Below are 23,014 nucleotides of genomic sequence, written 5' to 3'. Positions count from 1 at the left end.
CACCTGCAAGCACAGTTCACAGGCAGCAGGCACACGTGAGGAGCTGATCTGTGACTGTCACCCTCAAGCATGGCACACAGAGGTGCCACCCCACACTCTCTGCCATTGGATGAGCCACGAAGCAGTCACTGCCAGACTCTGCCAGGGAAACCATTTTAGAGATGTCAGAGGAGGTGATCAACTGGCCACCTCCTGGGGCAGACACAGCACCCAATGTCAGTCACCTTCCCATGGGAAACTCTGCATGGATCCATTGTGGGAGAGAGAGGAGAAGAAGAATGACATTTTATCTGACTTAGAGACTGTAAGGTAAGAAAGGCTTTTTTGCCATCTCAGAGCTGGTCAATGCATGGAAAGCCATCCTTCCACAGGAAAAACCTCAGCAGAGGTGCAATGCAGTGCTCAGCATTTGGTATGACTGTGGTGAGCTCCAGAGCTCCCGAGCCCAGAGCCTGGACCATCCATTCTCTGGATGAATGTGAAGAGTATGGAAATACCACAGACCTGCCAGCCCCCTCCCAAAGTGACAGAAAAAAATCGTGGAGGAACAGTGCACTGATTTATTACAAGTCACCTTCATTACCCTACAGGCTGCTTAAATAGCAAGAGCTTCCCTGGAGCACATGCTGGGTCTCCAAGTGCTCATGGAACAAAAGCCATTGGTGTTTCCTATGTCTTTTGGAACGTAGCATGTTCCTGCTGCTGTTGTAAAACAAGAGCTGGCAGGAGTCAGTGGAGACCTGCCATTCCATATCAGCTGGGAGGAGAGCCTGAGTTACTACAGTGCTGTTTTTCTCACATGACTGCTCTATATGATAAAACTTCTAATTAACTGCATAAACGCGATGGGAAGACTCTTCTGCTAATTATTTCTATACCTTCAGGCAACAGAATAAAATCAATATGAAGCAAGAAAATGATAGTTAAATAACCTTGTCAACTTGTGCTGCAAGTAAATTAACAGTGTGGCAGCAGATGGGAATGCCTTCACAAATCAGGGTGCTGGTTGAAACCAGGCTTCAGATGTGTGTCACCCACCAAAGCTGCCTCTGCCTCCTTCTGCACAGCCTCACAACTGCCTGCAATGGGGTCCTACAGCCCCCTCCTTCACAGCTGCACCGAGGAACCTGCTCAAAGCAGAGTAGGCTTCCTACACTTTCTTGTATTGAAAAGTCTATACTAAAGCATTTACTTGCTTTAATGCCACTGGAAGAGCCAAAAGGAGGGGAAATATCTTAGGAGCCATGTAACTGGCATAACATTTCTTCTTACTCCTCACGGGCAAAAAAGTTTTTGGATTCAGTCATGTTTGTGTAAAACCAGGGCTCAAAATTCTATTACCCCTCATCAATAGTTACTTTTCCCAAGGAAAGACGAGATTTTAGGATTTAAACCCAATGGTTTAAATCACTTTGTCACTTTGGCCCTCTGTTTTACTGCACCCACTTTCATCACGCTTGAGGGGATGTGTGTTTCCAAGAGCCGCTGAAAGTTTCCTCAGCGCTGGGCACCCAACCCGAGCGCTGCTCACATCCGAGAGCCGCGGTACGTGAGCGCTGTTTGTCGGCCACAGAGCAGCCCCATCGATCTGGGAGCGAGATAACGATTTACAAAACAAACCCACAACCACTTGTTAGCTGTGAGTGCCTTCACACAGGCTGCATTAATTCAGATTAGGCATGGAAACGCAGCCGAAGCACCGGGCGCTGCCGGAGCGGCGTTCCCTCGCAGACTGCTCGCATCAAGTCCCATCCTGCCGCATTCCCATGCCAAGCTGGCAGGGATGGGGCCGGCGGAGCGCGGGAAGGCGCAGGCACGGGGCATGCCTGCCAAGCCCGCTCGCATGACTAACGCTGCGTTCCTGCGATAACAGGCTCGGCCACCTACACAACTAGCCCTCGGAATGAATACCGCGCTGCCTGGGTTCCCATGAGCGGCAGACTGATGGCAGAGCCAGATAAGCCCTCGCTGTCGCTCTCACAAGGGGTTTCTAGGCCTGGGCTATCTTCTGGATCTCACACACAGCTCTCGTAACTCTGCTTGCTATCAGTCCTTTTGGTCAGGTCCACTGCTTCACTGCCGAGGCACTGCTTCTGTCCATACCTGTATATCGCTCCCAAAAATCCCCCATGAGCACAGACTGCAGCAGGGCAGGCAGGACAGCACAGAGAAACCCCCTCCCATTAAACCACACACACACATCCAAAAAGACACTCAGATTTTTCAGACCTAGTGCTTAGCAGAGTTTTCAGGCCTAGTGTTTAGTGCTCTCCTCTACCTGGTAAATGCATCTTCCCCTTCCATCTTTTCCCTCTCTCCGCAATGTCCCAGACTGATATACTTTGAAAGGTGTATCTCATGGGTCCATACTGTCATTACACACCAGAGAAGGCCTTTGCAGCTTTCAAATCTTCAACAACAGAATTTTCTTGGCTTTCAAATAAAAGATCTCAGGCTTGTGCACAAGAATGAGTTTACATCAAAGCAGGCTGTCAGCAAAATTGCACTAACTGGCACAAATCAGTCACATCCAGCAGTTGTTTTTTCTGTTGGCACTGGTTGTTGCTTCCATTTCCTCCACACTGTGCTCCTGGCAAAATAGACTTCTCATTTGTCCCAGGTCCTGAACCCCTTAGGATCATTTCCACAGCCCATGATTGGCTTGCTAGGAATAGCCATGTAAAAATTACTGCTTCCCACACTGGGGGTCACACCTCTGCCAAAGAGAAGTTGAACAGCCCACCCACACCTGATACTGGGAAAGGGAAAAGCAGGGGAGCCCTACAGAGAACAAGGACGGGATAAGGAGGAGAGAGACATTCCATCATCACTGGCACAAAAGGAGATCGTCCTCCAAAATTCATCATGCATTTGGAAAAGCCCACAGGGGTTTGGGGCCAGTGGGATCCCAGCATGGACTGGATAGGCAGGAAGATAACCTAAGCAGGGAGACAGATACAAAGCTGCAGGCAGGGTACACCCAGAGGGACCAGCCCAAGAAAAACTGACTGTAGAAGGAGCATTTAAGTTGGGTGTTCTAATGCCTGCCATCACTGGGCAATGATTTGCCAGCATCTGCTGAGCCTGGGCTCTGTGCAGGAACCAGGGGAACCACCACAAAAATCATTGGCAGCTTTATTTCTCAGGGCCCTGTAAACTAGAACCACATCACTTTTTTTTTTTTTTTTTTTTTTTTTTTTTTTTTTTTTTTTTGAGGAGCCTCCTTGCCCTGATATCTTTAATTAAGAGGGTTGTGTGTTGTTTTTCTTTTACTGTGTGGTAGCTTTTATCTAACAGGTATATGTAAAAAGTGTGCCTGGGGAAAATCATATTCATGGGAACAAACTTAGCAAAGCCACTTTAACCCAGCTGCTTTTTTAAGAAGCACCTGAGGGCAAACCCTTGAAGATATTTATGCTCTCTGGTGAGTTAGAGGCTTCTGAAAACTCCCACTGATCCCACTTCCCTTTATTCCCCTGGGTACAAGCAGTGGGAAGCGCCACTGTCCCTCTGCTCTCAGTCTAGAGCATTCATAAGGAGCTACTTTAAAGCCAGATGATGGGCTCCACCCTAAAATTACTGAGAGCCCCAGCCCCTCACAGTAAGCTGTGAGTGCCCCAACAGCTCAAGGGGTTTGAATGTGATTGTGAAGCTCATGCAAATCTCCATATCTGCATAAAACATTAATGATGAGCACCTTATGGCTACATCACACAGGCCAGGTACACATCACCAGGCTGGGGGATTTTTGGCCAGAGAAGTTGTCAGTCTGCAGCTGGGGTGTCTACATGACGCAAGCAGTGCTGGCAAAACGTAGCACAGCTGGTATCAGAGTCACAGAATCACAGTATGGGTGATGTTGGAAGAGACCACTGGAGGTCACCTTGTCCAACCTTCCTGCTCAATCTGAGTCCCCCAAAAGTATTACTCAGGACTGTGTCCAGACAGCTTTTGAATATCTCCTGTGAGGGAGACTCCACAACCTCTCTGGTCAACCTGTTCCAGTGCTTGGCCACCCACACAGTGAGGTGAGCTCTTCCTCGTATTCAGGGGGAATCTCCTATGTTCCAGTTTCTGTCCCTTGCCTCTTGTCCTAGCAAAACTCCAAGAGAAAAGAAGATTTTAAGTTACAGCTGGAGATTAGAGATGTACAGGGCATTTTTTGCTATGCTTTGTCATACCTTTTGTGTAATATTAATCTGCAAGGTCATTTCAAGATTAGACTTTAGTTTCTGTTAAAAAAACTATGTAAGCTACCTTCAAAGTTTGATCCAGCTCCTCATTAAGTCCATGTGAAAAGGGTTTTCTGAAAGGATCACTCCCTTCCTAAGCAGCTCAGACCCATGCTTTTGTGGAGAAGACCTCTCTACATCAGAAGGAGGGGTAGATGTAGTCACAGTGAATAACACAGTCCTGTTGCCACTTTCACCAGCCTTAAGCATTCAGAAATTAGGGACAAGCCCCTTTCCTCTCCACAGCACACATCTTTCTCACACCAGCTGAAAAAAATCCCCACAAGGCTAGCTTGTAAATTCAGGTCTTCAAGAAAAAAAAAATTTAAAATAACAAAATCAAAAAACCCCAAACATCTGGGCGGTTTACCTCCAGGTGCCTGAGTGTGGGGAGTTTTCCAGCCACAACCCCAAATGCTTCCACCACAAGCCTGGGGGCCAAGAGAGCTCCCACTCCAGAGGCAGAGCAGGGCAGGCAGCTGGTCAGCAGAAGTTCCTTGGCAGCCCAAACCCTGGGCTGCAGGGTGCCAGGGAGAAAAGATGAGCAAAGCCAGCCCAGTGCAGCTGCTGTGAACTGTGACCCCATTTACAGAAGTTGGCAGAGCTCTGTGGGATGCACCAGCATGTTTTTTCCATCTGTGGACAGGAAGCCCTACAGGGAAAGGGAGGGAGAGGGGGGTCCACTGGGCATTTTTTCTCAGTGGAAGTTGGTGGAGTTAAAAATTGCCAAGAACAGGCCAAATATAGGGAGGGTTAGGCAACAAAAATTCGGGGTGCATCAGGCAGCAGCTCTAGCACAACCCTCTGTATGGCACTGCCAGTGAGGGCAGAGGGAGCTGATGTGTGAAACCCCACCAGCCCTGCTGCCATTGGGTTTTACCACCTGCACTGCACCCAGACAGCACAGACCTCGGGAGAAACAGTCCCAAAAAACTTCCAAAAATGCACACAGGCCCTTGGTGCCAAGCAGCATGATGAGTCTGCCCCCATGCCTGTGCCTGGGGCAGCACTAGGCTCACTGCTGGGGCACGATCCCCATCCACACAAGCCCCGCCAGGATGCACTGGCACCTGGCCACAGTACTGGGAGCACTGGGGGAGCAGCAGTGGGGTGCAGGCTGCTCCCTTGAGCTGAGTGTACTGCAGGAGGGGAAGGCTTGACCTCACCATCTTGGTCCCATTGGCCCTGCTGTGGGGCAGGGCCAAGTCCCTGAGCCCAGCAAACCTGTGGTCTGGTCCCTTACATGTGTGCCTTGTATTCACATCTCTGGTTTGAAACAAGCTCTGATTTTCACATCCCTGCTGAAAATTCTGGACAGGAACAGGACTGGTTCCTTCCAGACAATTCCCTTCTGTAGTTTTCCGGTGTTTCCTTTTTCCTTCACCTTGGCACTTTTCCTTCTCTTTCTCTGGTTGTGGCACAGTAAGGCTGCAGTGAGAGGGAAGGTGCAGACATGGGTTTTGCTGCTGACAGGGACATTTCAGACCTGCTCTTTCTGCCAAGTCATTTGGACATGGGCATGGACCATGCACTGGCATTCACTCAGTGCACAGCTGCTCTGCAGACAAATCCCCATGCACAGTCTGCTTGTGGGAAGTGAGTAGAGGAGCATGGATGTGATAAAATAAAACCATGGAACACTCACACGGCTTTCTGTATCCTCATTTACACTGCAGACATGAACAGCCAAGGCCGGTCTCTTTGACTTTGCCTAAGCTAGGAAACAAAAGGAGCCAGGGCCAGAGGCCAAGGGCCAAGGCTTGCTCCCCTGCAGTCAGCCTTTCTCCCCCCAGCCAGGAGATTGGGACCCTTCTGTGCTGCCCTGGGGGACAGCCCCCAAGGATGCACTGCCCCTCCTGCCCCAGGGCCAGGGCTGCTCTCACCAAGGCACCACTCTGGCAGTGAGGCAGGGTGCCTGCCCAGGGGACATGCTCCTGAGCCTGCTCTGTCCCTGCTCCTGTGGCTGGTGCAGATATAACTCTTTTCCCTTTGTGTCTGTGCTGGGCATTTCACATAGGAACCTCTAGGGACCACTTTGGGAGCCCTTTGCAGCTCCCCTCCCTGTCTGGCAGTTCTGAGCCTGCAGTGTCACCTTTGAGATGATATGCACTTAATTCTTACTGAAACAGGCAGAGTAAAACCTATCCTCTGAGCCCCCTTGCATTGCTGACACCAAAGGTAACATCCTGGCAATACAAAGAGACTTCACAAGAAGCCTGGAGCAACTGCTGATGCCATTCCAACACCACTTCTCTGTGGATTGGACAGGGAGTCTGCTGAGGTTTCCAGACTGGGATACCAAAAGGCAAGGATGTGCATATTGGCCAGGTTGGGGGTTCTGACACAGAGGATGGGACAGGGCTATTATCATTATTGTTATTGTTTTTTAAGAAGTACCTCCTCCTGTTTCCAGGAGGACTCAGGAGCTTCAGTCTTGCTCTGGACTCCATATGTAAGAGGAGGATGTCCCAAAGAGCTGCTCAGCTCACCCCAGAGCACAAACTAGCAGCTCGAAGTAGCACAGATAAAAATCACAGCTGCAAGCTTTTATTTTCTACCCCCAGCCTGGTGAGTCAGGAATGAGCATTGCTGGGTGAAATCTCCTAAAACAGGCACAGGAGCCCTTCCTGAGATGTACTTCTAGTTGCAAACCAAGAGGCAGTGGCCTAAATCACATATCCAGGTATATAACACTGTAAAGCACCTCTAGCACAATGTTATATGTCAAATGTCAATCCATTGAGAGCTTTCATATCAAAGGGCACATTCTGATTGAAGAGAAGCAGAGAAGTGCAGCAGAGAAGTAAATAAAAGGAAAGGTCTTAAGAGGCTTACAGCCACCCTGGTATAAAAGAATAATCTTTCAAGCTGATAAAAATATTGTTACATGCTCTGATAAGAATAATCTCTCAGGCTCTGATAAGACTACAATGAGAACAAGCCTTTTACAACACAGCATTAGTGAACCACAACCCCATCCTGCCCAGAAATACCCTTTCTAGGTGCCGCTTCGTTTTGTTCTCCAGTGAGGCAAGCACTAGAAAGAGCTACTGTAGCTTTCCTCCCTGTCTAGCAGGGACACAGCCAGGAAAGGACTCTGTGGACTCCACCCTATTGAATATGGAGCAATTCACTCCAAAGCAACTAAAGCATGCAAATAATTGCATTGACTTCAAATGAAATTATTCCTGTGTGTAAGTGCTCTACTGAATCAGGGCCAGGCTGCTTAGCACTCTGGAGTATCAAGTCTTAAAATTTTGGAAGGCTTTAAGTGAGAGGGAATGGTTTGGGAAATAGGGGGGAGGAAAGTGGGTGGGAAGGAGTTCTCCCACTGAATAATAGGTCAATTATCTCTGAAGTCTGTGATGGGTACAACTAGATAGAAGGGTGTTGGAAGGTCTGAATCTATTTGGACATTTGTGTTAACCATGACTTAGCATCCCAAATCCACACCGACCCAAAAACTGGACTGGCTATATGATTAGGAATTTGAGTTTGGAAATACATCCTGAAGTAGCCTATGCACACAACTTATCTTCTTTCTTTCCTTATTTCCATCACAATACAAGAACATATCCAGATAGCCTGCTGTTCTTGAAGGGATGGGATGACTTCCACGGCAGAGAAAAAGGCTGAAATCCTTCATGTCCCAAGCTGAAGAAGGTAGATACTTTTTACTGAGTGAAGCTTGAAGTCCGTGAAGCTCAGTGAAGCCAACTAAGCAGAAGCACCTACTCAGGCAGGGGGACAGCTCAACACCTGAGGCACAGAGCTGTTGTGCTAGGTTAGTCACACTGACAGCAGCAGATACAGGGATGGTTCCCCCAGAGCCACTGGTTTGGCAGGAGGGAGCAACACAAACACCCTGTGGAAATGACCTACTGAGCTGAGTGCCACACAGGCATTTGGCTGCAGATATCCAAAGCAGCCTGTGGGTGAAATGAAGGAAAATATGAAGGGAAAATGGAAGGCCATAACTTGAGTTTCCTGCTGAAAGACTAGGAATATTCTTTGCTGTGTTACAGTCATGAAAGGTCTCATCCCAAGAACGTGGACATACCAACCAGTTCATTCCCAAACCTCCCCCAGCATCACTGGCTTCCTTCTGCCCTAACAGACTCTAGTTGTGTGCACTTCTCAGGTCTGATCCCAGTTTATTCCAAAAATAACAGATGAAAGGCAGCAAGCATTAAAGTAAATAGGAGTTTTGCTCTCAACCACATTTGGAGCAGAATTTGACCCAGAATTAAGAGGACACTTTTTACTGGGGATCTAGCAGGTTTCTGAAGCTGTTCCAGTAGCTCCAGGAGGCACACCTGCTCTTGGATCTGCATGGCAATTTCTGTGGTTTGGCCACTGAGGAGGGTTTTATATTATTTTTAAACGTTACCATTAAAAACAAGGAGCTATTTTTCTCTTTTCTCCTCACTTTTCTTTTTTTGCAAAAAACTTGGACAGGACTGACTAACCACATAGGTGACAAAGCCATACAGAAAATATTCTCAGGGTTGTACACAGAAAATATCTCCCACAGTTGTTCTGGATACTTCACCCAGCCTCAGCCTCTCATGCAAGAGCCCTTCTCTCAGCTGCCTGCCTGCTGCCTCTCAGAACTGACCCCACACAAGCCAACTGCAGCAGAAGTATTGGTGCATCTGGTGTGATTCCAGGGGACCTCCACAGCCTCTGCTCTGTGTTTCTGACTCACTTCTCTCTCATTAATCGTGGGAATTGAATGGCAGGCTATGCCAAGCTGATAGACTTCAAAAGCTCTGAAAGTAATCCACCCATTACTATCCCATCTTACATAGGGAGAGCAGGCACAGCTATGGCACAGAGCCAGGCTGGGTAGGGCAGCAAAGGCTGTGGTCTGGTGCTTCCCACCACCAATACCCAGGGTATACCTTCTGCTTTGGCCATTGCACAAATGACATGAGATGGCATCTACTACAAATGACCAAATCAGACATGGAAACATTTATGAAAATGTAGGAAGTGATGTGATACTGAGCTGATATTGAAGCAGTTTTCCACAAGTGTCACCAGTAGTGCAGAGGACAACTCCAGTTCAGTGAGGGCAGCTCAGAAGTCCTGGTGAAGCAATCTTGGATGATTGATGCTTCGGGAGAGTTAGGCCAGGAACCTGAACAAAAAGGAGAATCTTTAAGCCATTTAATATGATTTTAAACAGCTTTGGATAATAGCAAAAGCATATTAAATTATGCTTCGAAACATAATGCTTCGAAATCTGAAACAATTTCTACATAAAATGTGGGGGGGACAAAAAAAGATCCACATATTTAAATCAGAAAAAAAGGCCAGAGCAAAGAGCATTTCACACCAAAAGAAATTAAACCCCCCTTTCAATATAACCTACCTATGGTAGGAGCTCAACACCTGGGGAATTGAGAGGCCTGCCTTTCACCAGGATATGGAGAGCAGTAATAGTCGAGCAGGTCATTCCTGCCCGGGAGCCAGCAGTAGGGCTGAAATTGGACCCAGCCATTTGCGTCATCCCCAAACAATTAGTAACTGCTTCAGGTAACCAGGGCCACCAGCCAGCGCTTTTGAGAACGTCTGTGGCCGGATAAGGACTGTCACATTCCTGATGTCAACACTGAGCCTTTGCAGTGAACTCTGCACCCTCACATAAAAGCAGCCAGGCTGGAGGAAAGAAACACCCTCCCAAGGTAAAGAACTGCTGGAGGAGAGAAGCACCCTCCCAAGGTAAAGAACTGCTCCAGTCTGTCCTGCAGCCTTAACAGGGCAGATGTGGGACTGCCCGGAAGGAGAAGCTGGGCCAGCTCGCTTCCCGCCAGTGTGCAAAAGTTGGGCTGTGGTGGGGATTTCCACTGGCAGAGTCTCATAAGGATTCATAACGGAAATCCCATTCACAGATCAAATGTCCACAGCTTGCTGATGCTCACTTTGGCCAGTAGAAATCATAACACTGGACGTGCTCCTTTAGCCAGCTTAGTTTTTAGCATTTCACAAATCAAACTTGTTGATAAGCCATTTCTAGAAATGAGGAGAGCAATGACATAGAGAAATTGGAGGCAGTATGGAAAATACTTTGACGTTCTCTGTAATGAGATATTTTCATTATTCACCCTAGATCCAAAGGAAAATACTTCTATTACGTGTCACAAGTCAACCAATTCAAATAGCATCAGTGAGATGAGACGTCTTTCTCTGCCTCAGCAGCTGTCAGTCATTCATTTCTCCATCATCAGGCAGACAACCAGAAAAAGCCTGACAAACCATTGGCTCTGAGGGAGCCATCCCTGTATCTGCTGCTGTCAGCATGACAAAAAAACTGCAGACCCCAGTTCTAGCTCTACCAAAGAGGCAAGTAGGGCTTGTATGTGATTTTTAAATCACATACCTAGGCAATCTTTTGTACAACTTAAAAAAAAAAAAGGCAGGAAAAGATACTATTATGACCATTTCCATCAGATGTCCCTTTGGAGAGACTTGGGTAGACCAAATAAGATAGACTTACCATCTAGATGTGGGAAAATTTAGGGGAGACATTCAGAGGATTTTAGACTTTTGGTGTGGCAGTGACTTACTACACCAGATGCAAAGGCATCACTGTCCATCAAGGGCACAGGAGACAGAGAAGTTGGTGGGGCAGGCTAAGGAGAGCAGCTCTCAGCAGGCTGGATGCAGCAGAACTGACAAACCAGTGCTCTTCAGATATTGCTTTATTTTGTCCTCAATAACAAAACACCAAATGTTGACTGGTGACTCACTGCAATTCGTGTAAAGTTTATTTTACTCCAAATTCACAGCTTCCCATTAAAAATTACATATCACTGGCATTCGGAGATGCTTTGGAGAGAGATAAGGAGCAAAGGATCAACTACCTAGTCCATATGGATAAAAAGAATAGTTGGAATTACTGCTGTAAAAGCATGGAAGAGTTACTCAGTCTCTGGTTTGGGTTTTATAATAATCCCTATTAGATTATTAGTCATCTGATCTCATAGGCAAGATAATCCAAATTTTCACAGGTTTTGGATTACATCTCTAATAGTTTTTAGGTCCTGACATCTGCTGTCTTGTTTACAAACAAATCCAAGAAAAAATGCTCATAAAATACTAAACAAGGCAAAGGAATACAAATACTACAGAGCTGGAAGGAAAACCAGCTACTTAGTAACATCACCATTTTCCAGTAATCACTTCCAAATAAAAAAAAAAATTTAATAATGTAGACATATTAATTCCAGATCCCTCATACTTGCAACCCTTAGATGTTTTCTGTGGATTAAGTCCATTGTTGATGTAATGGTCTGGAGCCAAGTGGAGCTCACACTTACCATGGTCTGGGTTCCACCTGTTCTTAGGTAAACCATGACTTCCTGCTGTTAGGCATATCCGTCTTCCAAGAGCCAGAACACGAAAATAAACTGTTTGTTTTTATTGCTTTGTCATGGCTGAATTACACTGTCCTAACACCCAGACCCAGCTCCAAAAGGCAGCAAAACTGTAGCAAGTAGCCTGGGTGGAGAACTGTGCCCACCAGGCTTGTTGGCCCATAGGGTGAAGGTGCAAGAGCATATTTGACAGAAAGAAAGGGTGTGTTGTAAACGTTCAAAAAGTATTTCTGTGCCACATAGGGAAGCTTTAGAGACAATAGGGGAAAGAAAGAGAATAGTGAGCTGTTGCACAAAGCTGTTAGTGCCTTTCTCAAGAGGACCCTGTATCCCTGCCGTTCTCTTCCCATCACAAAAGCATGAGTTTGGGGAACTCAGAATATAAATCTACATTATTTTCCATCAAAATAAAATCTCTCTGCAGGTTAATGGTAGCACTCACCTGTGAGCACAATCTCACAGGACTCCATGTGTATAAACATCACCTCTAACCCCCAGACTCCTTGGCATAAAGAACCACGATAACGGCTAATACAAAGCAGGCTGTAAGAATGAAGTCCATTGCAGCCCTGCCTTGGTACTTGAGACCACTGCAGATGCCTGGAGTCACAAATTAGGGCATTTACAGTAATCAGAGAATACCTATCCAAGTGTGGAGAGATCTCTACTTAGCAGGAAGACTTAACCTGAGCTAATAAGGGGGAAATGCATGCCCCTTAGGAAGAACTCTTCAGTAGCAAGTAATGAAATTCATTTGATGCAAATGTAAGCCCCTATTAAGGAATACAAACCAGACATTGCTTGTGCATTTCCAAACCAGCATAGTTATTTTTATTTTCATTTTGCATATATCCCCACAGATTTTCAGATGTTTTCAGCTGTCTGGATTTTACTGGTGACTACATCCTTGACATCTTGTCTTTTTTTGCATTGATTGGTTTGGTGTCATAAGAAGAAGTGCATATTTGCATTCTGCCTCTTCAAGTATCCAATGTCTCTATTTTCCATAAGGAACAAATTCCTATTTACCAGTTCAAGAAAACTATCAAGGGAGAAGGATGACCTTCATTTACTCACAATATTTTCACACACTTTCTCTGCTTGCTCTAAGCCTAGAGCTAAGTTCTTTCTGGGCAAATATTTTTCCATCTAAGAAACCTTTTTTTCCATTACAGGGTTATATAAGCTGTTGGCAAACCATGTTTTAATTGGGAATTAATCCCTGCTGGAAATGAAGAAGTGCATGGAATGCTGAGAAAATGAAGTATCTTTTAAAGGGAAATATCTCATCATGATTAAAAAAATAGGAAAAAAAAGGAAGGGTGAGAGTGGGGGTGGTCAATTGCTTGTCTTAAACTGACTGGAGTACTAGTGAGCATTTGCTGCCTCCTCTTCCACTGGATAAGGTTGCCTACAGACACCAGAGAAATAGACCATTTAATTGCTTCTCATCAATTTCATTTTGTAGCTCCTGGTCTCGAGGAGGAGGTGGGAGTTAAGGAGAGCAGCAAAATCTTATCGGTATCCCACACTGGTGGGCAGAGTGGGCAAAGACTTCCAGAGGTCCCCATCATCTGCACTAGCATCCATCATCAGGTAGCCAGTAAGAAACAGAAAACAGAGCAATGCCCAGGAGTGGGAATGGGAGCCCACCAAGTGCTCCTTTGACAAGACCTGAAACACTCCCCAGCCACCCAAACCCTCCCTGTGTGTGGCCATGGGTCTCCAGCCTGAGCTCTGTCACAGGTGAGGCTCCCAGGGGCCAGGCTGCACACTGGTGTCCAGCCAAAGCCATCTCTGCCCCCCAGGCAGTGCTGACCACCACCTTTCCTCTGCTGATGTTGGCTGACTCGTTGCTGGAGTTGAAGTTGTGCATTTGCTACCACACTTTGCTTCCCAAGAAAACCAGAAGCACAGCAATCCAGAAGTTTACGTGCTGAAATGGGACAAAACATATCACTACAGGAAACAGCCAAACAAAAGATAACCAGAAATAGTGTGCTATTTCTTCAGGACAGCAAATGCAAAGGATTAAGTTTAAATCATTACATTCTTATTCTGCAAATAAAAGATCAGTTTCTTCCACTTCAGTCCAAACAGTTTATCGAGCCAGTATATCACACACAATAGCAGCTCCACCTCAAGAATTAACAATATAGTTCCACATCTACATGTAAGTGTACATAAACACTTGCATTAGGCAAGGTGCAGGTGTAGCTTGGATTATACTGGATTGTAAAATATTACTTGCTCTTGCTTTCTTTGCCATTCCAGCTGTTAAGCAGAATCCAAATATTTATGTGATTGTATGTTATTTCAGCTAAAGAGCTGTTAGAAACATCCAGCACAGAGCACCAACAGGGCTTATTTATAATTCATACAAGTTATTTACCCTGGCTGGATCCCACATGCTGCCCATTTGCAGATACAGACACTGGGTATCAGTTTTGGAAATGGATGTGCAGCAAGTTTATAGAATTTAAACTCCTAAGGCTCGCATTTATTCTGAATGGGAAGAAATGAGCTAGACTTACACCACTATGAGAATTCATAAAAGGCTTTAAACCTTTGCTTTAAACCAGAACAATTAGGTCAAACCATCTACTCTCTGATAACTACATGATTACCCAGCAGCACTGATTCTGACAGCGCTGAAAGAGCCTGAGGCAAGATACCATCTGAGCTGTTCAAAACACAGGCTCACTCTGCAAGACACAGCTGGTGCTTGCACAGCTCCTGCAGCCTGTGATTCACTCCAGCTATGCAGAATTTCATCTCACACCAAATTATCTGGCCACCAAATACAACAGTTGTGTGCAGTCAGTGGCAGAGCCAGGGCTGTGACATGACAAAATGCCTGCCATTGCACTGGCCAGGCAGCTCTGGCTTCTGACACAGCTTTATGGAGCCTTAAACTGTCCTGTACATGGCAGCTTTGCTGAGTTTTTCCTGAAAAGCAAAGGAAGGCATGCAGATTAAGCAGGAATCCTGCCTCTGGAGTCCATGGAAGAACAGGAGATCTCTAAACCTTTAGAAAGCCAAAGCAGATTAAGCAGGAATCCTGCCTCTGGAGTCCATGGAAGAACAGGAGATCTCTAAACCTTTAGAAAGCCAAATAGATAGGATTTCCAGCACATTGCCAGGCTGCTCCCTGTCATCCTTCCCAACCTGCAGTGTTGTGCCTGGAGACATCCAAACTCAGCCTCCGCATGCAGAGGAGCTCTAAGAAAGACGAGTTTGCCACAGCATCAGTATTGAAGTCAGGGAAATACCCAATCTAGCAACAAGAACATCACCCACCTACCAAGAGAAGGATGAATCACCTCGTTCACTAGCTACATGAAACCTTGATTTATTGGTAAATTGTGACAAGTGGGTCGGGTTCTTCATCTCTGAACAGGCTGTGCTGTTCAGGCAAAGTCCCCCAAGCATCATTTGAGAGGCGAAGTGCTGGTGCAGGGCTGCTGAGCTCATTGATGGGAAGGAACTGGCTTCCTCAAGTGTGGTTTTACTCTGAAGAAACTGCCTTGAAAAATTACCATCCCTCCTCAGGCTGTGTCTCTGCAGAGTGAGTCAGAGTGTAAGAGATGCCTTGGGTGACCGAGATAACTTTGCATGGCCAGACACAGGCAACATGCTGAGCACACTCTGCATCCTGAGCTCAGAGCTCAGCCACAGCTGTGGAGCAAGACCACCCACCCAGCCCTGGGACAGGCTCCTTCCTGATGATCCAGGTGGCACAGCTATGCTTCATGGAAGCAGCCTTTCATTTTTGACTGCTTTCTATTTAAAGCACCTCCTTCTGCTGCATCCTGATGCTTTTTACCTTGGGACATTAATCACAAAAGCAGTCACAAACAGCACACCATTAAAATGCAGGAGACCCAATTTCTGCTTCACACAACACTGGGAAATAAAATAATTTGTCACTGTGATTCCTTAGGAAGCTGGATGTTCAGTCCTCAAGTGAGGGATTGTAGCAGGTATGGAAACACCCAGAGTGTGCCACCTCACATAACTGAGTTATCATGGACTATAAAATTTCCCCTGAAGTGTCTGGTTTTGGTTCCCTCCAGACCCGCATCCATGGTCAGTGGCCTGAAGCAATGGATTACTATCACCAAAAAGAATTTTGTTAAGAGCCACCTGGAAGAGGAAGGAAAATGCAAGTTCTCCACTTAGCTTGTTTTTTGACTTGGATGTCTGGCTCACTTTTCCCCAGAAGGAGAGGCGGTGGGATTCCCCAGCTGGCTTTTGCTGTTAAACACCAGTCTTGTCTGCCACAATTTTTTCCCTGAAGGCAGCCAAGCTAACAAAATAAAAAGATTTGCAAAGCAGAAAACAACTGCTTGTTGGAGCCCTTGTTTTGCTGCATAGCAAAAATACCTGAAATACTTGGAAAAAATGTGTTCTTGCTTTAAAAGAAAAACCTGCAGATTATCCATCAAGGTTCAAGGAAAACTAGTCAATTATTTATTTCTTCATTAAGTTCCTGAACATATTCCAAGGAAATCTACTGACATATGCAGTGTTTTTAATGTAGCCAAGTTATGAAAAAGGAGAATACTACAGGTCTCAAGTCAGTAATCTCCTTCTTAAAGCATAAACTACCACAATCAGGCTGCATCTCAAGAATGTCCTCTTTTATATTTAATTTTAAAATTTTAATTAAAGTTGCTTTCCCTTAGAATTTCTGAGAGGAAAAGAAATGCTTGAAAGGGAGATACTCTAAAAGCAGAGAAAAAAGCACTGCTCCAAATTACCTTCAGATCAAGTCATTATCCTAACCCAGCTAACCCTGGGTTTAGGAGAATGAGCTAGCAAGAGCAGCACTCTCTGTGAAACCATTAACTCTCCATTTATGTGTCAGGGTGAGGAAAATGAAATGGGAAAAAAACACAAGCCTATGTATAAGATCAGATCTTCTTAAGAAACTTCTTAAGAGATGGTTTTTTTTCCTTTTTTTGTCATCCATCTTGCCTTTCTTTTGTTGGGTGCTGCTTTGGAGCACACACATCTACCTTATCCACACTTGTAGTCCCCACTGGAGGCTCACAAAAATAAATGCAAGCTTTAGTCAATTCATAGATGCAGAGGGAAGCCCAAGCCCATGCTTGAGGGCTTTGATCCACAAAGATTCACCAGCAGGCTCTGAGGCAGTGCCAGACACAGCTGCTGAACATGCAGCTCTCACGGCTGGAGGAACATCCCTGCTGGAGGGGCAGCGAGGGCTTTGGCCAGGGTTTGCACACAGTGCCGTGCAGACAGGGGGAAGCCCTGTGAATCAGAATGGGCACTTTCCCAAGGGCTTCTCGGGACATTTACAAGTCTAATTCCAAGTGTAGTTTGCTCAAGCATGGCCGCTAGCAGAGCTGCAGGCACACCACCCCCTCGTGCTCCACCTTCCCACGCCTCAGGCCACCATCCCAGTTCCTGGCCATCTCTTGTCCCAGTACACCCGCATCCCCAGGCTCCAACCCAGTGCCTGCAAACGCCTCCACTGTCTGGGACACAGCCCCATCCCTCACTTTGAGGAGCCAGGAGCTGCCCACACAACCCCTTTGCCACCAGCATGACCCATCTCTGCACTCTGCAAGTGGGGTCTAGTGGAAAGGTAAGAAAAAATTTGCCCTCGTTTTGTACATGGTGGCTCCAACATGGTGTTGTTGGATAGCACCATGTGCTATCAGTGAGCACATTGATAGACTTCTCTGAGCCACCCACAATGCTTCAACTTGACTCAACCTTGCTGCCACCCTGTCCTCAGCCAACCAGTGTTCCCAGAGCTGCCAAACTCCCAGGAGATAGCTCAGTGCTATTTAGTACAGAACTGCAGACAGAGAGGAAGGCTGACAGTGGTGGGGTACCCTGTGCAAGGGGCCCAGTCTGGGCTGTGGGAGGCAAGAGAAGGGGGAGAATCCCAAACCAGCACCAGCGCATCTGCAGGGGACGGAATCGTGGTGCTGGAACCAAGTATCTACATCTTCCACCACAGACTGATCTTCATCAAGCACATTTCTGAGTGAGGAGGAAGTATTGGTATAAAGCATGCTGGTTGGGGAAAAAAAATCACCCTGAAAATTTGGGCAGACTAAGCAGAGTATATGAATCTTTTTCTCTGAAAACCCCATCAATGCCATTTGACAGTTTGCTCAGCCCTCCAAATTGTTGCTGACAATTTTGGGTTTTCAGCAGAATTAGTCATGTTGTAAATTGTTACACTTGAAATGAGAACCACAATCAACAGTTTATCATACATCTAATTAAAATAAACCTAAGTATTTCATGCTATATATACACTGTGGTGTTCATGTGCCAAACATCAAGATACAAAATACTTTGGTTCATATTGACGTCAGTTTTCTGCTTCAATCAACATTCACCTTTTAGGTCAATACATTTTTTGTTTGCCATAACAGAAGCTAGAATCAACATGCTTATGCATGTAATTATTTCATTTAACTCTTTCAGTGTTTGAAATAAAGATTGTAAGGAAAAGGCAAAGCTGAATACAAGCGTGCAGTGGCTTTGCCTGGCCTTTTGCTCAGTTAAAATCAGAAAAATACTCTTGCAGGGCTGTTATCTGGAAGAATCACCTTGTTCTTTGCCAGCACTGGCACAAAATATACAAAAACATTGCCAGTAATATTAAATACCAGTAATAGCCCACCTGAATAGCCGGGAGACAAACATTCAGTTATTAAAAGCGATGGTACAGAATTGCCTCATTAAGCCCAGTAGCTCACTGTTTACAATGGGCTAGTGCCAAAAGAAGAACACAGTTTTACAGCTTTTATTGCTATTGTCTCAGTGCATTGAAGTATCTGTTTTCAGATAACCTACAAAAAAAACCCCTATTTTAATCAACATGAGGTATTTGAACTCTGTGGCCATCATTTGATCCAGCCCTGCTAAGGAGGAGAATGTATACTTATCTGTTTGGTTTATGCAACAAGTAAACTTCTTATACTCCGCTGCTCTTGCCAGCATTACCAGTGCTGGCTGAAGAGCTGGTGGAGAAAACATCTGCCCAGGGATGGATGATCTGTGTTATGAGTGCCACAAAGGCTGGCAAACCATGGCCACGGGTGCCAATGGCTTCCTCAGCACTGCCATCCCAGGGAATGACTTTGTGTCTCCAGATATCCAAGTTTAAAATGAGCTCAGGATAAGAGGAATGTGTAGGAATGTTATAAAATGTGCAGGCACAAAGTCACATGTGCCCTGCCAAGAAGTACACACACATATTCACATGGGAGGCTTGTTGGCAGGCTCAGTCTCTTGCTTTCTCTCTCACATGTATATGTATATATGCATACAAATGTAAGTATACATACATATATATGTGTGTGTGTGTGTGTGTGTATATAATTTTTTTTTTTTTCTGGGCCACAAGTCTTCCTGCAAGCCCAGAATTGTCAAAACCCCTTTCACTGGCCTTACTCTAAATTGCTGACAAGAGCAACAGCTGTTCAGGGAAGTGAGGAAAAGACATGTGTGTACAGCAGGGAAGAAAAGGCATTCATGGAGAGAGGGGCAGGAGACCAGATGTGTTTTCACCTCTCACAGGTAAAACACACCATTATGGAGGTGCAGTACCCTCTGAATGGGGTAACCAGGGGTTTCTAGGCAGCTCTGTTAGCCTGCCTGCTTCATTCCAGGAGTGGGAACACTATGCCCAGTTTCTCTGTACAGAGTGGGCACAGGGTGTTTCAGTGGCTGCCCATGTCCAGGACAGAGCCACGAGGCCAACACTGGTGCTCCTCTTGTGCAGCACCAGTTCTACACCTCCCTGCACTCATCCCCATCCCAATTACAGCTCCTCAAGGGAGAAGGGAGGAGGAAGGTCAGTGTGCTCCATTGCAGACTGAAAATAAAGATAAAAAAACATGCAAAATTGTCTATTAGTGCATGAAAGACAAACACTGTTTGCCTCACTCCCCAGTAACTCAGTACCTTAATGGCAGAAGATAGACAATTAACAGTGTGGCTTCCGTGTTCAATCACGTTGGGGGCTATGGCTTTAACCCACTTTAAAGAAACTAGGCCAATCATTTTATGAGGCGTGGGAATTGTTAAATTGGGCTACCCCTTCTGCTTTATACAATTGCATGAAGGCTGGTGTTGTGGGGAGGCTTTAATGAAGGCCTTATATAGCTCTAGGTCAGGACATTTGCATTTGTGAAGATTACATTGAAGACAGAAGAAATGAAACAGCATGAACAAACAGCCGTGTTTTCATCTTAAAAAAAAAAAAAAACACCTCACATTCCATCCGTGGGAATATGGTACAAGGGACTGGGAAACAATAGTTTCTATTTCCAGCTCTGCTGTCAACTTTCAGGAGTCTGACCTTAAGCAAATCATTTTACTCTGGAACCTCATTTATCTGCCTCGGGTGTGTAGAGGCTCATTAGTACTCTTACTAATGAGCTTCATATAATCATATGCAAAGCACAGCATTTTAGTAGATTTTGGAAGAGTAGGATTTGTAAAGCCCTTTGAAATTCATGATGATGTAGATATGTAAAACTCTGCCTCTCGCTTGTTCTCTCTCACACACTCTCTCTCTCTAGGTGATAAAGACAAATTCCATTTAAAAATTTCAACTCCCAAGCACAAACAGTGTAAACCCAAAGTCCAGTTCTTGCAGTTTCATTACTTCTTTGGAATAACAGCACTAACACACTCAAAAGAAACACAAACAACAGCAAGGTACTGGAGCAGTTGATCCTGAGCAAACAATAAAAACCTATACAGAGCTGAACTTTGGATTACATGCCACGTTGAGTTATTGAATTTGACAAGTTAATTTGTTCATTTCTTTGACCTGATTTAAACACTCACAGTATTCTTGTAGGTCTCCTCCTCTTCAGGTGTTGCTTTTATACCTCTTACCTCCTTGTAGCCTCAGTGTACAGAGGCAGCCACCTGCTCTGAGTACATGATTGCAAACCTGTCTTTTATTAAGCTAATTGGTAAAGGTAGAAAAAAACCTACTTGTCATGCCTACAGCCCAAAACCAAAGAATTGCCCTATTCCAAAAAGAGTGTCTTATTTTTTTGCATTTATAACAGTTGGTTTAATGAAATATTATGTTTTTACCTACAAATCTCATCCATCTTTTGTCCTTTTGTGACAAAACACCAGGATAAAAGCTCTTACTTAGCCTCCTCATTGGAAATAAGAGGTGTACATGTTTTGATTGGGATATTTGCTTCATAGCAGCTCCGGCGGGACTGTGTTTCAGATTTGTGACCAAAACAGTGTTGAGAGCACACCAATGTTTTAGTTACAGCTGAGCAGTGTTTATACAGCATCAGGGGCTTTTCTGCTCCTCAGCCTGCCCTGCCCACGAGTGAGCCAGGGGTGTTTCAGAAGCTGGGAGGGGGCACAGCCAGGACATCTGACTCCAAGTCACCAAAGGGATATCCCACACCTTATGCTGCTGTGCCTCCAACACATGGGCACCAAGGAGAGCCAGCTCCACCTCCACTCTCACAGGCAGAGATGAGCCCTTGCTACTCAGGGACATGTACTCACACCTAAAATGGAATCCTTTCCTGGGGAAGGAAAAAAATGATTTGCTGTAGGAAAAGTGGCCAGAGCAGCCCTTTATGAGTCCTCAAGGCTCTGGTGAGCCACAGTCACCTAGCAAGAATATCCCAGCTATTTGAGAGTGAGGAACAGTGTTGGAAGTTAATTGCAATGGTGGGGAAATTGTCCTGGTTTGTTTGGTGCAAGCTTTATGCACGCTAGTTATTTGCTTGGCTGGAGGTTTTGGGTGTTAAAAGTAAAGGGAAATTATATTTTTGAGTGATAGATGAGGCAAAGGTCCCCCTGGCAACTTAGGTTTCGCTAGGGCAAGGAAGCCGCAGGAAGACCACCACTTTATAGGAGATCAAATCAGATTTTTATCACTGATCAGTTTTCATTGAACCTAATTGCATTACTTTGCATTTATCCTTGGGTAAGGCAAAGTTTAAAAGTAGGTAAGATTCGATTTAAAAAAAATTAGGTCAGGCAAGGAGGTTGAAAGGCTTTAATTATAGCCTTGTCTTACCAAGTGAGTAGTTTTGTTCACCCTCTGCACTTGCTATAACCTCTCAGAAACACGAGGAAGGCCCTCCACACCTTTCTACAGCCAGTCAAAAACCCTCACCTCCCTTCACATCCCCACAAGGCTCTCAGGATTTCACCATATCAGATCTCAAACCACCACCCAGATCCAGCAGGCTTCAGTGCTCCTTGAGCCAGCATCACTTTGCCTTGATGGGCCAAACAATCTCCAGCCAAGCCCCTCACCAAGCAATCTGGGAGAAGGTGACTGGAGCACAGCAGCCAGCTTCTTCCCCCCATCTCCTTCCTCCCTCTGCTGCTGCTCTTCCTTTCCCAAGCTGCAGGGCTTGTGTCTCCCCATGAGACCCCGAAGTTGTCCGCAGGATCAAACCTGTGAGCAGCCATTGAAGGGGTCCAGGTTAAAAATAACCCCTTAAAAAGAAAGTGTGTGGGAAGAGTCACTGAGGCCATTCAACACCTGGCAAAGCCAAGGAGGTGGCAATCAGTGGGAGCGGGCATGAGGAAGGATGGGGCAAACTTCGTGTCTCAACATTTACCCCTGGAGGAGTCAGAGCTGGGGTCCATTCCCACCACTTTCTGATGTCCTCTGTCCTGCAAAAGCTGGCACCAGTGCTTGGAAACCTTGGATGGATCAGTGTCAAGCCCTCCTTGGTGGAGACAGGTCGTGCATTAAGGGCTGGGCACTCTGTTCAGGGAAACAGTCTTCAGGAAAACAAGATTTTTTTCTCCCAACCATGTGCAGGCACCTTGCCACCAAAACAAGAAATTATTGACCCACTCCAACACTAGCACCCAAGAAGCTGTGTATGACTGACATGGGACAGCACTGGAGCAGTCACCAGGACTGCTGCCAAAGGAAACAGAGAAGCCCAAGCATCCCAAGGGACAGGGTGCTGCTGCACCTCAGCCGCCTTTCCCAGAGAGGGAGTGGGGACATGGCAGAACCTCTGCATTCCCCCCTCTGCCCAATACTGAGCTACCCCTGCTGTCTGAGACTTCTCCTGGCAGAGGACTCCCTTACTACATCCATGCCACAAAGGTGACAGCTGATGTCTAAAGAAATGCCAAGAAAGCATTTAAGACCTCTCATCCCCACCCCCAGGATGGCCATGCCAGTGCCACTCCTAATGCTGTAAAACAGATGTGACCGAAATCACAGGAGATCACAGCTCCCCTTTGCCCACTGCAGAAAAACATCTCTTTCCTTCCAGACAGGAATGAACCAGTGTGGGGTAGGGCCATCAAAAATCCCCACATGGCTTGCAATTACCAACCCAGTTTTGTTGCCTGCTTCTGGAGCCAGGACTGACGTTGGGGTGT

The 23,014-nt window shown here is 45.9% G+C and overlaps 1 protein-coding gene and 1 long non-coding RNA gene across 2 annotated transcripts in view; one reads left to right on the top strand and one right to left on the bottom strand.

The window, feature by feature from the left end:
* Nucleotides 1-23,014, top strand: part of RPL24 (ribosomal protein L24) — a 432,745-nt gene that overhangs the window by 327,593 nt on the left and 82,138 nt on the right. The window lies entirely within an intron of this gene.
* On the bottom strand, nucleotides 9,195-9,773 carry LOC127059510 (uncharacterized). The gene is made up of 2 exons (XR_007777425.1): nucleotides 9,610-9,773; nucleotides 9,195-9,375 (listed from the first exon to the last, which is right to left on the bottom strand). It is a non-coding gene; the product is annotated as an uncharacterized LOC127059510 (long non-coding RNA).

This window comes from Serinus canaria, chromosome 1 (assembly GCF_022539315.1).
Source record: "Serinus canaria isolate serCan28SL12 chromosome 1, serCan2020, whole genome shotgun sequence".
NCBI classification, from domain to species: domain Eukaryota; kingdom Metazoa; phylum Chordata; class Aves; order Passeriformes; family Fringillidae; genus Serinus; species Serinus canaria.
Note: the sequence above shows the minus strand (reverse complement) of the source record. Positions and strands in the feature narration are given on the sequence as shown.